Raw genomic sequence first — 17,218 nt, 5'->3', positions numbered from 1 at the left:
TGTCAGCAGTTCCTGCAAGAGGAAGGCATTGATGCTATGGACTGGCCCGCCCGTTCCCCAGACCTGAATCCAATTGAGCACATCATGTCTCGCTCCATCCACCACAGACTGTCCAGGAGTTGGCGGATGCTTTAGTCCAGGTCTGGGAGGAGAACCCTCAGGAGACCATCCGCCACCTCATCAGGAGCATGCCCAGGCGTTGTAGGGAGGTCATACAGGTACGTGGAGGCCACACACACTACTGAGCCTCATTTTGACTCGTTTTAAGGACATTACATCAAAGTTGGATCAGCCTGTAGTGTGGTTTTCCACTTTAATTTTGAGTGTGACTCCAAATCCAGACCTCCATGGGTTGATAAATTTGATTTCCATTGATAATTTTTGTATGATTTTGTTGTCAGCACATTCAACTATGTAAAGAAAAAAGTACTTAAGAATATTTCATTCATTCAGATCTAGGATGTGTTATTTTAGTGTTCCCTTAATTTTTTTGAGCAGTATATATATATATGTGTGTGTGTGTAATAATGACAACTACAACAAATACATATAGGCATCTGCTTTTTTTGGTCCTGCAATAATCGGTATCGCCGTTGAAAAATCCTAATCAGTCGACCTCTATATAGGACACATCAAATACTTAATCACAAAGTATCATGTGACAAAATGAGAGAGTCTAACGAGAGCAGAGAAAATCAACTTCGATCCCACTCCCTGCTCTCTGCAACCATGATTCAGAGACATCGCAAAGTCAGTAGAGGACAATTCAAACTATTCTGTGACAACATGAGAGAGTGTGGCAAGACGATAGCAGAGCAGAGCTAGCAGAGTGCAGACCACCAGTCTCACTCCATCCCTGCAGTGAGCCTCCCAGCCCAGCCCAGCCCATCTGATCTGAATCACAAACAAGTCCCACATCAGCTGTGTGTGTGTTAGAGGTCGACCGATTAATCGGAATGGCCGATTTCAACTTTTCATAACAATCGTAAATCGGTATTTTTGGACACCGATTTGGCCAATCGTTTTTTTTTTTTTTGACACCTTTATTTAACTAGGCAAGTCAGTTAAGAACACATTCTTATTTTCAATTACGGCCTAGGAACGGTGAGTTATCTGCCTTGTTCAGGGACGGAACAACAGATTTTTACCTTGTCAGCTCAGGGATTCAATCTTGCAACCTTACGGTTAAACTAGTCCAACGCTCTAATCACCTGCCTTACATTGCACTCCACGAGGAGCCTGCCTGAATGCAGTAAGAAGCCATGGTAAGTTGCTAGCTAGCATTAAATTGATCTTATAAAAAACAATCAATGAATCATAAATCACTAGTTAACTACATATGGTTGATGATAGCATATAATCGATGCGGTGCGCATTCGTGAAAAAGGACTGTCGTTGCTCCAACGTGTACCTAATCATAAACATCAATGCCTTTTTTTAAATCAATACACAAGTATATATTTTTAAACCTTCATATTTAGTTAATATTGCTTGCTAACATGAATTTATTTTAACAAGGGCAATTGTGTCACTTCTCTTGCAACAGAGTCAGGGTATATGCAGCAGTTTGGGCCACCTGGCTCGTTGCGAACTTTGTGAAGACTATTTCTTCCAAAAGACAAGCCAACTTCGCCAAACGGGGGATGATTTAACAATGGCGCATTTGTGAAAAAAGCACAATCGTTGCACGACTGTACCTAACCATAAACATCAATAATAAATAAACTATTTATTTTAATAAATAAACTGCAATATTAACCAGGTGAAATTGTGTCACTTCTCTTGCGTTCATTGCACGCAGAGTCAGGGTATATCTAATCAAACTAATTTGCCAGAATTTTACGTAATTATGGCATAACATTGAAGGTTGTACAATGTAACAGCAATATTTAGACTTAGGGATGCCATCCCTTAGATAAAATACAGAACGATTCCGTATTTCACTGAAAGGATAAACGTTTTGTTTTCGAAATGATAGTTTCCGGATTCGACCATATTAATGACCAAAGGCTCGTATTTCTGTGTGTTATGATGTTATAATTAAGTCTATGATTTGATATTTGATAGAGCAGTCTGACTGAGCGATGGTAGGCAGCAGCAGGCTCGTACGCATTCATTCAAACAGCACTTTCGTATGTTTTGCCAGCAGCTCTTCGCAATGCTTCAAGCATTGAGCTGTTTATGACTTCAAGCCTATCAACTCCTGAGATTAGGCTGGTGTAACCGATGTGAAATGGCTAGCTAGTTAGCGGGGTGCGCACTAATAGCGTTTCAATCGGTGACATCACTCGCTCTGAGACTTGGAGTAGTTGTTCCCCTTGCTCTGCAAGGGGCATGGCTTTTGTGGAGCGATGGGTAACACTGTTTCGAGGGTGGCTGTTGTCGATGTGTTCCTGGTTCAAGCCCAGGTAGGGGCGAGGAGAAGGAAGGAAGCTATACTGTTACACTGGCAATACTAAAGTGCCTATAAGAACATCCAATAGTCAAAGGTATATGAAATACAAATGGTATAGAGAGAAATAGTCCTATAATTCCTATAATAATTACAACCTAAAACTGCTTAACTGGGGATATTGAAGACTCATGTTAAAAGGAACCACCAGCTTTCATATGTTCTCATGTTCTGAGCAAGGAACTTAAACGTTAGCTTTTTTACATGGCACATTTGCACTTTTACTTTCTTCTCCAACACTTTGTTTTTGCATTATTTAAACCAAATTGAACATGTTTCATTACTTATTTGAGGCATTATATTAAGTTAAAACAAGTGTTAATTCAATATTGTTGTAATTGTCATTATTACAAATAAATTGGCAGATAAATCGGTATCGGCGTTGAAAAATCACAATCGGTTGACATCTAGTGTGTGTCAAATCACATGTAGGCCTAAACCTATCCCATCCCAACCCAGACTGTGCTGTACCATTCCTAGTGGCTTATAAGAGGCTCTTAAGAGACAGACATGGAGAATTCAGATCCTTTCCTGAGCTTCAACTTGGTTAGTTTACACAAGTTCGAGATGTGGATTTGCTAAATATAACTCTTTCCATTTCTGATGATAGGTAAACTGTTTAGACTATGAAAGAGATAAATCCGAGGGTGCCAAAAGTGATAATCACTGCTGAACTAATAAAAAAGGTAACAAACAAAAACAACTTATGTGGACAGCTTCAGAGCAGCAGTGAAGCTACAGTTTGCAGAGGCTACTGTTTAACAGTAAGGAAGACACTGGGCAGGTGTGACAGCAGTTCATCATCTTGTTGTGTTAAATGACAGCTTCGAAGTAGCCGTTATAAGAGCCGTTGTGCCATTCCTATATATGAGAAATTACAGATATAAAGAGCAGTTGGTTAGGTTACAGTTATCTTGTGAAACCGTGTTAATACAAAAGCGTGTTCGGATTCCTGGCTTCAGGATTCATGGCTGCTATCTTCAGATAAATATAAAAGACTGAAGCCTGAGACTGAGACTGAAGGAACTTTCTCCTGCCTGAAAGTAAAGGATCTTAACCTCACTAGGGTAGGGGGCAGCATTCGGGATTTTGGATGAAAGTAAACTGCCTGCTACTCAGGTCCAGAAGCTAGGATATGCATATAATTGGTAGATTTGGATTGAAAACACTCTAAAGTTTGTAAAACTGTTAAAATAATGTCTGTGAGTATAACAGAACTGATATGGCAGGCGAAAACCTGAGGAAAATCCATCCAGGAAGTGCTATTATTTTGAAAGGCTGTTTTTCCATTGAAAGCCTATCATACAAAGACTTATGACCTAGTTCACGAGCCCTATGGCTTCACCTACATGTGGCCAGTCTTTAGGCATTGCTTCAGGCATTTACTCTGAAAAATGAGGGAGATACAACACTTTCAATGAGAGGTCAGTGGAAATTTCCAGACATGAGTCCAGCGTGTGACTGGGAGCGCGCCTTTGTTTCTCCTTTTCTATTGAAGAAGCTATTGTCCGGTTGAAATATGATCGATTATTTATGACAAAAACAACCTGAGGATTTTATTTTAAACATCATTTGACATGTTTCTACAAACTTTTATGGTACTTTTTAGATTTTTCGTCTGTCTGTTGTGACCGCGCTTTGTTCCAATGGATTACTGAACTAAAACGCACCAACAAAACAGAGGTTTTTGGACATAAACAGGGACATTATCAAACAAAACAAACATTTATTGTGTATTGGAGTCTTCGGAGTGCAACCATATGAAGATCATCAAAAGTGATACATTTTATCACTATTTCTGACTTTTGTTACTCCTCTTCTTGGCTGCTAACTGTTTGTAATGATTTTTCTGCTGGGCGCTGTTCTCAGATAATCGCATGGTTTGCTTTCGCCGTAAAGTCTTTTTGAAATAGAGGTTAAAGGGATGGTTCATCAAAATGTATAACTGAACTGTCTCTTTAAGCATCTGGGCCTCAGCAATGTGATTGCACTGCAGTGACCTTTGCGTGTGTATTATGTTCTATAGAGACCATAAGAAGCGCCATATTGTTCCACTGTGGTATATTTAGACTAACAGTACAATGGTTGATATATTGTTGAAATCTGCTTTGCCATAGCTTCACACTTGAATCTTGGAAGTCTGTGTAGTGTTTGGGTACCCTATGTTCTTCTGCCATTACCCCCAAACGATCACATCTCCTTCCCAGCTCTTTCCCTTCATCTAAATATGGTCATGTGTTTGAGGGACAAGTAGATAGAGAGCAAGAGCAAGAGAGACAGAAGAAAAATATAATCCTCTAAGGGTTTAGCTTTTCCCCATTCCTTGTCGCTCTCTCCAATCCTTTCAGGAGATTTCCAAATGGAAATAAAATAATCCAATTCCTTCCACGACCTATGATGGCACATGACAAAAAAGAAAAAAACATCCTCTCTTTCCCAGCATCCAAAATGTTATTGAACTAGTCAATCCTAAGTATTGGGAAAACACACAGATCCTCTTAATCAATTTTCATTTATCTGACTTATTGATCCAGCCTCACAATGAAGTGTTTTACTGTTTTCTTTTCAGGACAAACAGGGCTGAACACAAAACAATTTGACATAAATAGTTGCTTTCATGAGTTTTGTTGGCAAATGTCAATTAAAACAATTAGGTCAGCCAAAGCAAAAATCTGATAAGTAAATTTATATGAATGCTGTAAAGAACTAATTGTTTTCTCAGTGGGAAATTAATATCCAATTATCCAACTGTGTGGAGTTTGGAGTTTGTGACAGAAACTATGTGCGCTTATTACAGTATTATAGACACTATGTCCTGGGATTTCCTATGATGTACACGTATGTAGAACATCCCCTTCCCTTCAAATGACTCATGTAGCTTGTGAGCATCATAGAGCAAAACATGTTACATGTGGATGTTTGTGAGAGTCTCAGCCTTTCATAGATGAATAGTTTGTAGCTCAAACCAAACACTTTCTGACTCTACATACGTTTCTGTAAAAAAAGACCCATCCTTTCGAGATCTTGCCCTTGTCTCAAAAACACTGCTCTAGCTCAGCCCCCATTAATCACACAGGCGAATGGTACCAACGGATACAGAAGAAATAGTCTAATCCAAAATGGTACAACCCAGAAGTCTGTAGCTGAAACAAACAATGTTTAAAAAGGTGTTTGAAGTCCTAAATCACACCAGTGGGACTCACTGGGTTAAAATTGAATTGAAAGCCGACATGTTTTCATCCCTATAGTTTTGTTTGTTCACATTCTGAACACTGTCAGATCAGATTAAAATGATATCACTCTGCCACATAAACGTCAGAGGCAGAAACTAGGATAATAAAGAAGAGAACCAGTCAGAATCTCAGTGTAAAAACCTGCACCGAGATGCTTTGAATTAGAAACTAGCCCCTCAATGACCCTTCTTCTTAACCTTAGTTTAAAAAGAGGGAACTTCTAAGCAGCTAGCATCCACCGAGACTGGAGTGCTGCATGCTTCACCAACTCTGGGCTTTGACTGTTTAACTTCTGATTTAGGCAGAAGTGCCTGGTACTCTTACCATTTAAGAAAACGCCATGTTCCTCTGAAATCTGAGGCCCCAGCAGGAAACCATATGGATGTAAAATGGCAGTTCACAGCAACTCTAAACATAATCATGTGTGTGTAAACACAAGTTCAAATATTAGTCTCCATTACAGGTATGAGGAATGAGACAAGCAGGTGTGTGTATTGAAGAGGTTAGGTGTGTGCGCGCGCACACACACACACACACACACACACACACACACACACACACACACACACACGTGTCAGTGTTTCCCCTATATTCCTTTAGCAGTAGCGGGCTGCCCTGCTAAATTGTTGCCACCACTCCATAAGATAAACAAATAAATAATGTTTTCAGTGCAAGCTTAAACGTCTAAAATCATATACAGTATATAGAAAAGTAATGGAGTATATATATTTCTTAAATAGGACCATCTTTGATAACTAACAGTCACCAACATAAAAACTAGGCAGTCAGGCAGAATCAAAAATCAAACAAATGGAATGGGATGGGTCCCACATTGATTTTGTCACTGATGTGTAGAATTGCAGGAAATTATCTTTAAAACTGCACATTTTCTCTAAGCCCCATGGCAAAATGTGTAGAATTGCAGAACATGTGCATTACAACAGCACCATTTTGTCTCTGTGGCCAAGAAGATGGCCCCATTGTCCACGCCCCACACACACACACTAACTTTGCTACTGCTTTTGGAAAAACTCCTAGGGGAACACTGCATGTACATGTCTGTATGTGTACTCCCAGGTGTCTGTACACTCAGGTTGGTGATATCAGTGTGAGCCCCAGTCACGTCTGTGGAATGCAGAGTGAAGAATGAGACAAGTCCTGACACCACTCCATCTCACACACCATTACGAGGAATGTTCTGAGAGCAGGTAGAGGCACCCTACACCCAGGACGTGGATAGACGTTCATGATGCCACAGGCCACAATCAATCACAGAACATCCTAACATCCCGCACAGTCAGCCAGGGACATTTCACAACATCTTAGAGTAGGAAAAACTTTTGTGTTTCCATTCCTGAAACCAATAAGCAGTACTAAACCAAAATAAGATTGATTGTTGTTCTCGTCAACAGATTTCCTCAGGCTTGTGGATGTTTGGATTTAGAATCGACTGAATCAGGCGACAGTGTGTGGTTCGTCACTTAAATATTAAAAGTTTCCTTCTTTTTGAGGCTGCCAAGAGCACTTCCTCAGTGAGACAAGAACTATCCTTAAGCAGAATAGGTCAGAAAAACATAAATTACATTTCTACAAAAGTACAAACATTCATTATAGATTTGCACCAAGATTAAGCTATACATGTCTAATTATTAGAATCAGGTGCGCTAGATTAGGTTTGGAGTCAAAACCTACAGGACGGTAAGGTAGTCTCTCCAGGAACATGGTTGGAGAGCCCTGACCTATTCTCTTGCCAGTAACTGCAACAGATTGGAATGCTTCTCCAGCAGAGCCAGTGGTAGATAAACAAGATGACAATAAAACAACAGCTGAGGCCCTCCCTACATGAAACAAATGTGATCGTCACGCATGATCATTAAAATATAACAGGTCTCCTCCAAGCCTTGGTTAGTATTTCCATAACCTAACGTGACAAGCGTAAAAATACTGGTCTTTACAAGAAGAAAAAATCATTTAAACTGTCTGGGTAGGTTCTCTTCTGCACCAATCCAGTAAATGTGGAGGAGGAGTTAAGAGTGTTGGCTTTGTTAACATCCAAAAGCGGAAGTCAGGCTCTCTTTTCATTTCCCCTGAAAACCGGAACATCCGGTTGTTGGGTAGTCGGCAGAGGCTAGCATTTTCATAACAGATTTTAGGGCGAGGGCCCCATCAATGAACCGATTTCATCCATTCATAGGTGAAGACCAGAGTAAACTTCATTTGCTTAGAGGACAGCAGGGTTGTGTTCATTAGGCACTAAACGGAAGGAAACAAACAGGGAGGAACTACCTGGTCTTACTCAATAAGAAACGCTTGGTTGTTTTTCATTGTAAAATGTTTTGCTACAGTGTGCACTAACTAATACACCCCAGGCATGTGATCCCTCCTCACAGGACAGAACATGCAGCTGTAGCAGTAGCTGTATAGCTTCCAGTCCACAGGGCGTGGCTGCTGCTGCTCAGCTCACACAATTCAAATTTCAAGTTTTATTAGTCGAATGTATAGGATACGCATGATCCAACGAAATGATTACCTTGCAGGTTCCTTCTCGGAAATGCAATAAGAAATAACAGATAGGAATATGAAGATAAACGGAACAAAAATGTAAACGCAACATGTAAAGTTTTGGTCTCATGTTTCATGAACTGAAATAAAAGATCCCAGAAATGTTTCATACGCACAAAAAATGCTTATTTCTCTCAAATGTTGTGCACAAATTTGTTTACATCCCTGATAGTGAGCATTTCTCCTTTGCAATATAATCCTTCCACCTGACAGGTGTGGCATATCAAGAATCTGATTAAACAGCATGATCATTACACCTTGTGCTGGGGATAATAAAAGGCCACTTTAAAATGTGCAGTTGTCACAGAACACAATGCCACAGATGTCTCAAGTTGAGGGAGCGTGCAATTGGCATGCTAACTTGGGTTGAGAATTTTACAGTACGTCCAGGACTGCCACATCCAGCCTCTGGGGGGGGGGGGGGGGGGGGGGGGGGCGTTCTGAGGATTATTTCTGTCTGTAATAAAGCCCTTTAGTGGGGAAAACTTTGTTCTGATTTGCTGGGCCTGGCTCCTCAGTGGGTGGGCCTGGCTGCCAAGTGGGTTGGCTTATGCCCTCCCAGGCCCACCCATGCCTGCACACCTGCCCAGTCATGTGAAATCCATAGATTAGGGCCTAATTAATTTATGTCCTTACTGTTTCAAATTGTATTTTTATTTAACCAGGAAGGGCTCATTGAGATTTAAAATCTCTTTTTCAAGAGCGTCCTGGCCAAGATAGGCAGCACTAAGTCATTACAAAGTTACAGACAAACATGAAAAACTACAAGTAATCTAGTAAAACCCAAAAATTCACAAGAGTATAACAAAATCAAAAACATTGACAGGTCAGGGAATCAGTCTCAAGATCATTCATCGGTGATTTAAAAATACCAATTGGGACAAGTTCCTCCAGTTTAAAAGTATTTTGTAAGGCGTTCCAAGACGATGGCGCAGAGTACATAAAAGCCCTTTTACCAAATTCAGTTCGGCATTTGGAACAGTTAGCAGGATAAAGTCCAGCGAACGAAGAGAGTACCCACCTCATTTCTGAACAATAAAAATGCCCAAATAATAAGGTAGTAAACCCAAAATGGCTTTGTAAATTAAAGTATACCAGTGATTGAGCCTACGAGTGACTAGAGAAGGCCAGCAAACCCTGGTATAAAAAAGTGCAGTGGTGCGTAAGGGTTTTGCAGTTTAAAATAAATCTCAAAGTGCCATGGTAAAGGGTGTCAATTGATCTCAGTCACTGAGCGGAAGCATTCATATATTAAATATCCCCATAGTCTAGTAAAGGAATAAATATAGCTGATACTAGCCTCCTCCTGGCTTCAAAAGTAAAACAGGCCTTATTCCTAAAATAAAATCCTAATTTCAGCTTAAATTTTTTTGTAAATTGTTGAATATGCAATTTAAAAGTGAAGCCGTCATCAATTAAAATTCCAAGGTATTTTTTTTTTTTTACACTTCAACTATGACAGACAAAATTAGAAAAAAAAATCCAGAAAAATCACATTGTAGGATTTTAATACATTTATTTGCAAATTATGGTGGAAAATAAGTATTTGGTCAATAACAAAAGTTTATCTCAATACTTTGTCATTGCCAACAAAGGGTATATAACAGAGGTCAAACGTTTTCTGTAAGTCTTCACAAGGTTATCACACACTGTTGCTGGTATTTTGGCCCATTCCTCCATGCAGATCTCCTCTAGAGCAGTGATGTTTTGTGGCTGTTGCTGGGCAACACAGACTTTCAACTCCCTTTCTATGGGGTTTTCCACAATAATTTGCAAATAAATTCATTAAAAATCCTACAATGTGATTTTCTGGATTTTTTTTCTTCTCATTTTGCCTGTCATAGTTGAAGTGTACCTATGATGAAAATTACAGGCCTCTCATCTTTTTAAGTGGGAGAACTTGCACAATTGGTGGCTGACTAAATACTTTTTTGCCCCACTGTATGTTGAACAGTATAAAAAGCAGTTTGCAAGTTCTGGACAGCTTTTGTATATATCAAATTTGGATTTTTGTTCAGTATAAATGGCAGTAAAATATAATAATACATTTTAGCCTAAGTATAATACAAGAGAAGACAATTAATAATCCAATATTTACACGTGTATTGGGGAGGGGGGGCAAGTGTATATATTGAGCAGTATAATAAGAGTCTGGAAGCAACTGCATGAATGTACATCCAGTAACCAGTTTATTAGGTACACCAACACAAAAATAGTTTGTTCCTACACATAGTGAGTCACGTGGCTGTGGCTTGCTATATAAAGCAGGCAGACAGGCATCCAGTTACTGTTCGCTTGAATGTTAGAATGGGCAAAACTAGTGACCTAAGCGATTTTTGAGTGTGGTCTGCCCCACGGTAAGGGAGAGAAGAGCTCGTGGCTGGGGTGTGTGGGGTCCTTGATGATGCTGCAAACCTTCCTCAGGCACCATTTCAAGTATACGTCCTGGATGGGTGGGAGCATGGTCCCAGTGATGTACTGGGCCGTCTTCACCACACGCTGGCAGGTGGAGGGCCTTGCGGTTGTGGATGGAGCAATCCCGTACCAGGCCGTGATGCTCTCGATGGTGTAGCGGAAGTATTTGGAGAGGACCCAGGGCGGCATGCAGAATTTCTTCACCCACCTTAGGTTGCACCCTCGACAAGACTGATGAGGAAGAAGAGGACCCCAGGGAGCGTCTCTCACACTCACACAGATAAGCATCAGGGGGAACTACGGCCACCGCTCAGGAAAACTGCTCCTGCCTGACCGCCATGTGAGGACTATGAGGAGTGGAAAAGGTTTTTAGTTTAAGATGGATAGTGGCGGCAGGTGGTTAGAGCGTTGGGCCAGTAACCGAAAGGTTGCTAGATCGAATCCCCGAGCTGACAAGGAAAAAATTTTGTTAACCTACTGTTCCTAGGCCATCATTGTAAATAAGAATTTGTTCTTCACCGACTTGCCTAGTTAGATTAAAATTACTGATTAAATTCCTAGACCTCCTACACACAAAATTCCCATTTACCTTGTTCTCCCTGACCTGCTATAGCCTTGTAGTGGTTGTTCCCAACTCATAGTCCTCACAGGAATCACAGTCCTCATCTGTATTTTGTTCCAAGAGACACTAAAGCCACACTCTCAATTCAGAAAGGTGAATTGTGGGAATTTCCATTCCCTTGAAAATGAGAAGATATGAGATCATGTCATCTACCTACATCCTTGTGCACTCATAATGACATGGTACTTCAGATCAGTACACACAAAAAGTGTGTGTTGTGCCTTCAATTAGATTACATCTGCAGGGAAAAGGCCAGCAAGTCCAACTTGAGGGGGTCATTTTGTCAATACAACATTTACATAAAACCCATTTCAATATAGTGATTTTCAGGCAGGGGACCCTGAGAGGAACAAAGATCAAGGCTGGTCCAGCATCTCAAAGAGGATTGAGTATAAATATAAACGTTCATTAATCCTTTATTTAACCAGGCAAGTCCCATTGAGATAGGAGTCTCTTTTTCAAGTCAGCCTTGGCCCTGAGGAAGCAATCAGCAAGCAGTCATGCAGTCATATAACTTGACTTGGTGGCCCAGCTGTGACTGCATAGACACAGAGAGACATCTCTCTGAATGAAAAGGAGCCTTTTCTTGTGAAGAGAACTGGTGGGAGTGAGAAGAAAATCCAAACAAGACCTTTCGACTGATAACCCTCCCGTCTCTACTCCCAAGCAACAGTGGAGGGATTGAGATTAGATGTATGGGCCCGGTCACACTGTTCACAGAGCACTCTAGGACAGAACAGGAAGTGACTAGCATCAGTAGCCTGGAACCCTGGGAGGAATGAGAGGACAGTCCCTCCTCTGTTCTGTTCCACTCAATGAACCACAATCAGATACTCCATTCAAATGTCTCCAGCCACAGGGCTTCAGATACAGTTGAAGTCAGAGGCTTACATACCTTAGCCAAATACATTTAAACTCCGTTTTTCACAATTCCTGACAATTAATCCTAGTAAACATTCCCTGTTTTAGGTCAGTTAGGATCACCACTTTATTTTATGAATGTGAAATGTCAGAATAATAGTAGAGAGAATGATTGATTTCAGCATTTATTTATTTCATCACATTACAAGTGGGTCAGAAGTTTACATACACTCAATTAGTATTAGTGGTAGCATTGCCTTTCAATTGTTTAACTTGGGTCAAACGTTTCGGGTAGCCTTCCACAAGCTTCCCACAATAAGTTGGGTGAATTTTGGCCCATTCCCCCTGACAGAGCTGGTGTAACTGAGTCAGGTTTGTATGCCTCCTTGCTCGCACAAGCTTTTTCAGTTCTGCCCACAAATATTCTATAGGATTGAGGTTAGGGCTTTGTGATAGCCAGTCCAATACCTTGACTTTGTTGTCCTTAAGCCATTTTGCCACAACTTTGGAAGTATGCGTGGGGTCATTGTCCATTTGGAAGACCCATTTGCGACCAAGCTTTAACTTCCTGACTGACGTCTTGAGATGTTGCTTCAATATATCCACATCATTTTCCTACCTCATGATGCCATCTATTTTGTGAAGTGCACCAGTCCCTCCTGCAGCAAAGCACGCCCACAACATGATGCTGCCACCCCCATTCTTCACAGTTGGGATGGTGTTCTTCGGCTTGCAAGCCTCCCCTTTTTCTTCCAAACAATAACAATGGTCATTATGGCCAAACAGTTCTATTTTTGTTTCATCAGACCAGATTACATTTCTCCAAAAAGTACAATCTTTGTCCCCATGTGCAGTTGCAAACCGTAGTCTGGCTTTTTTATGGCGGTTTTGGAGCAGTGGCTTCTTCCTTGCTGAGCAGCCTTTCAGGTTATGTCGATATAGGACTCGTTTTACTGTGGATAAAGATACTTTTGTACCGGTTTCCTCCAGCTTCTTCACAAGGTCCTTTGCTGTTGTTCTGGGATTGATTTGCACTTTTCGCACCAAAGTACGTTCATCTCTAGGAGACAAAACACGTCTCCTTCCTGAGAGGTATGACGGCTGCGTGGTCCCATGGTGTTTATACTTGATTACTATTGTTTGGACAGATGAACGTGGTACCTTCAGGCGTTTGGACATTTTTCCCAAGGATGAACCAGACTTGTGGAGGTCTACAATTTATTTTGATTTTCCCATGATGTCAAGCAAAGAGGCACTGAGTTTGAAGGTAGGCCTTGAAATACATCCACAGGTACACCTCCAATTGACTCAAATTATGTCAATTAACCTATTAGAAGCTTCTAAAGCCATGACATCATTCTCTGGAATTTTCCAAGCTGTTTAAAGGCACAGTCAACTTAGTGTATGTAAACTTCTGACCCACTGGAATTGTGATACAGTGAATTATAAGTGAAATAATCTGTCTGTAAACAATTGTTGGAGAAATTACTTGTGTCATGCACAAAATAGATGTCCTAACTGACTTGCCAAAAAATAAATTTGTGGAGTGGTTGAAAAACGAGTTTTAATGACTCCAACATAAGTGTATGTAAACTTCCAACATCAACTGTGTCTTGCAAAGAGTGCTGGATGAGTGACTGCTATCAGATAGCTGCATGCAGAGAGGGCTGGGTGAGTGACTGCTTATTATCATATACAGTCGTTTCTAAGCTGAACACTTAAAAAATATAGATTTAACATTGGTTTGACTTTTACATATGGAGTTACCCTTAAGCAATCCTTCTGATGTAACTCATGTGACGTCCTGCGGGCTGTTCACTGCTCAGCTGACTGTAACCTGGAAGTGAAATTTGGTAATACTGTACACTTCAGGTCATAAGTCTGGTTCCCTTTTACATGCACACGTCCACACCCTGAAGATGGGTTAGAACTCACGTGGCCAGGGCTCTCTTGAAAAATAAGTCCTCTTCCACCATTTATGATTAACTACCCCAAACAAAGCCCATTTCAACAGAGAACGAGAACAGGTGGCATTTCCCCCTCCCCCCACCATTAAAATGGCTGCCCTTGAAAATCACTGGGCACTAATTAGTACTAAAACTGGGCCAGACAGAGCAACATAAGTTTGGTGTGTACGTCTGTCACATGAAAAATTCAATGAGTTCAGTGGGAGGCTGTCGCAGTCCTCACGCCAGCCGCCCAAAGTACCAATACAACTGCAGTGAGTGCTGTAACTGAATTATAAATCCAAAGGCCAAATTGAAGTGAGCATGTTCTAGGCATTGTTGGCATCAGATAAGTGTTTTGTTTGTTAAGAACTCCTCAATAAGCCATCAGGGAACATTGTGCTGTTCTACTTGGACCAACGTTTTCACCATCCCGCCATTTGTGCATCACTACAATCCTATTCCTCAGGCCCAAGAACCAGCCCTCCTACTCATGATATTATAGCCAATTAAGTTGTTAGAACTTTACGCTAATTTATCCTCGTCTGACCTGAAGGAAACCGGGACAACTCGGTTGAAATTATATTTGCAGGCAAACTAGCCTGTTCTGTTTTCATTGTATTTGCCGTGTTTGCCTCCTACAGCTAAATAAGGTTAACTCTCAAATTCAAGGTAACAATATAGGGTCAAAACTTTATTCATAGTAATAGTCACTCCTCAAGGCCCCTCGAAATGCCCTTTCCATTAAGCGCACAAATACATTTTAACAGAGCCAGTCACAATTGTTGCATAGGCAGATCATTCTCAAAGGCTTGGACGCCAGGCTTTGGAAACAAGCGAGTCATTGACTCCCGCCAGGCCCAGTGTAGTGTACTACTCTGTCAAAAAGAATGCTTCAGTATATAGGGGGAACAAAGGGGTCAATCCACCAACTAACAGGACATTCTGCCACTTTGCAGTGATCTCGTTGGAGCCAACAAAGTTCCAGAGGTTTCACTGAGGGACATTCTTTCGAAGGATTCCAAGAGACATTTCCTTTATCAAGGGCGCCTACATCAACCAGGGAATATTCAGTTAGGAATGTTGATGAAACACTTATGACTGACAGGCCATCTGAAAAGACCTGCAGAGAGAGAGAGGATGGCAGCCAAGAAAGCAGCAAAATCATATGGAATTCTCCCATTGTTTTAGTACAAAATAAACACATTTAAATGAAATTGTGTGACTAAAACACTGCAGTGCTTTTCTCGTCATCATGTATGATTTTGGGCATTAGAACTAAATCTCCTTGGAGCATACGTTTGGTTTGCGTGTCAGATTTTTGGAAACAGAGGAGCAGATTGTGGGAAGGGATATTGGCTAGCCTATACAGAGACTCATAGGTTCAGAATGCTCTTGCCGAACAACAGAATTCCTCAATAATGCAGAAACAGATACATATTATCATCATTACAGAAACTGAGACATAGTTCATATTCAATTAAGGATGTGTACTTCAATTAATCTAATCATCCACAGTTTACAATGTACTGGCCAATTCAATGGCACATTTTAAACAAAAATATAATTCATTGGGAAACATTCTTTGTGATTTTAAAATGAACTCAGTGAATTCCCAGAGAGACAATTCCAGTGGAGATTTTTCCTTTGTTCACACATTATCTAGACTTCAGATAGATCATAAGGTACAAGACAACACTCAATGGGGGTGGAAACAAAGTGAATGCATACTGTGTAATGTGTATGTTTTAGGATTATGGCAACTCTGTTTTGAATAAATCCAATTGCCATGGGGCAAGGCGATCCTATTACTTCATCAAGTGTATACCACTTCCAAAAGTCAACACTGAAACCATTTTTTTTGTCCTTACTCATAGCCATTCTCAATAAGGAAAAAACGTATATGTTCAAAAACTGAAATGAGACATGTTATGCTTCAGCAAGAGTCAATATTTGGCTTGTTGACTCATCTTGAGTAGGAGAACACTAATCCTGAGCATGACAGCCCATAGTTTAGAAGTAGGCTATAGTCACCGGCAGAGAGCTGGTGAGAGCTCTATGGCCTATATAGCTACACTTTATTACATCTCTCTCTCTTTCTTTCTCACACATTAGTGTATTGCTGATTGACATATCTTGGCATGAATGTAGCTACTTGAAGAGCCAATAATGTGATGGTCAATGGAGTTCCATAGCTTTGTCCCAATCATACAACTAGGTACTTAATAACTATGTAAAATGTTAGGCAACAATTAGCCTACTTTCATTAAGACATTAATTATTGGATTAGAAAGACGCTCCTGAACACCCTGATCCAGCGAGATATTTCACATCAGCTTCATTAGAAGCATTGCGGCAATGTTGAGTTTAGAACGTATTTGGATACGGCCAGGATACATTGTTTATGTTCAATCATTGGTTTCATCATATACAAAAAATAACAAGTCACTTACCCTGACGAGTACCAACCAGTGTATTGCCGATGCTTGTTTATTTACCAGATGGGCAATAGTTCATCGAATAAACGACAAAATATCACAGACTCCGTCATCGAAGTAAACCCAAAAATTATAACCGATTTCAGACGACGTTCACAGCAGAGAACCGATGGTCGAACTGATGCGGAGGGATCCCATTCAACCGGAGGGGCGGGCTAGACCAAGACGGGGATTGCCTGAGAATCAGGGCAGCAGTCGGAACCAGTCTGATTGCGGCAATCATTTGAATCCCTAATTATGAGAGAGTATCCAGCTCTTTGCTAACTGCCTTGAAATCAAAGGATAGATTTGAAAAATATCTAGGCTGCTGCGTTCACTGCTGCGGGTAGTAGGCATATCACACACACAAGCAAAGAGAATACAGGACCAAAACATTGACAGTGAAAAGGAGGAGGGGAGGATGGGGTAAAGACGTCCGCATGCTTCCCATTCGAAACAGTTAGTGCATATATTATAACGTCATTTTATGACGTTTTGGTCTTCGGCAAAGCGTTAAGTGTATAAAACTTAGTGCACTGTGTACGTATCAGATTCTAGTTTTGGGAACAGAAACATTTATTGCGATGAGAAGATTATATCCGCCCAGTTTCAACCTCTCACACTTCCCACAACTGGACTTCCTTTCCCTA

At 40.7% G+C, this 17,218-nt stretch overlaps 1 protein-coding gene across 3 annotated transcripts in view; it reads right to left on the bottom strand.

Annotated features, from left to right (window-relative positions):
• The window catches only part of LOC139416755 (proto-oncogene tyrosine-protein kinase Src), a 39,082-nt gene extending 22,114 nt beyond the window's left edge, over nt 1-16,968 (bottom strand). For 2 of the 3 annotated variants that reach the window (XM_071165796.1, XM_071165797.1), the window contains exon 1: nt 16,545-16,935. The gene's annotated coding sequence lies outside the window, so the exon portion shown is untranslated. Of the gene's footprint in view, nt 1-16,544 lie in introns of all 3 variants that reach the window. The other variant, XM_071165798.1, reaches the window with a different exon arrangement.
• Nucleotides 16,969-17,218: the final 250 nt, after the last annotated feature.

The sequence above is a fragment of the Oncorhynchus clarkii genome, chromosome 9 (assembly GCF_045791955.1).
Source record: "Oncorhynchus clarkii lewisi isolate Uvic-CL-2024 chromosome 9, UVic_Ocla_1.0, whole genome shotgun sequence".
In the NCBI taxonomy this organism is placed as follows: domain Eukaryota; kingdom Metazoa; phylum Chordata; class Actinopteri; order Salmoniformes; family Salmonidae; genus Oncorhynchus; species Oncorhynchus clarkii.
Note: the sequence above shows the minus strand (reverse complement) of the source record. Positions and strands in the feature narration are given on the sequence as shown.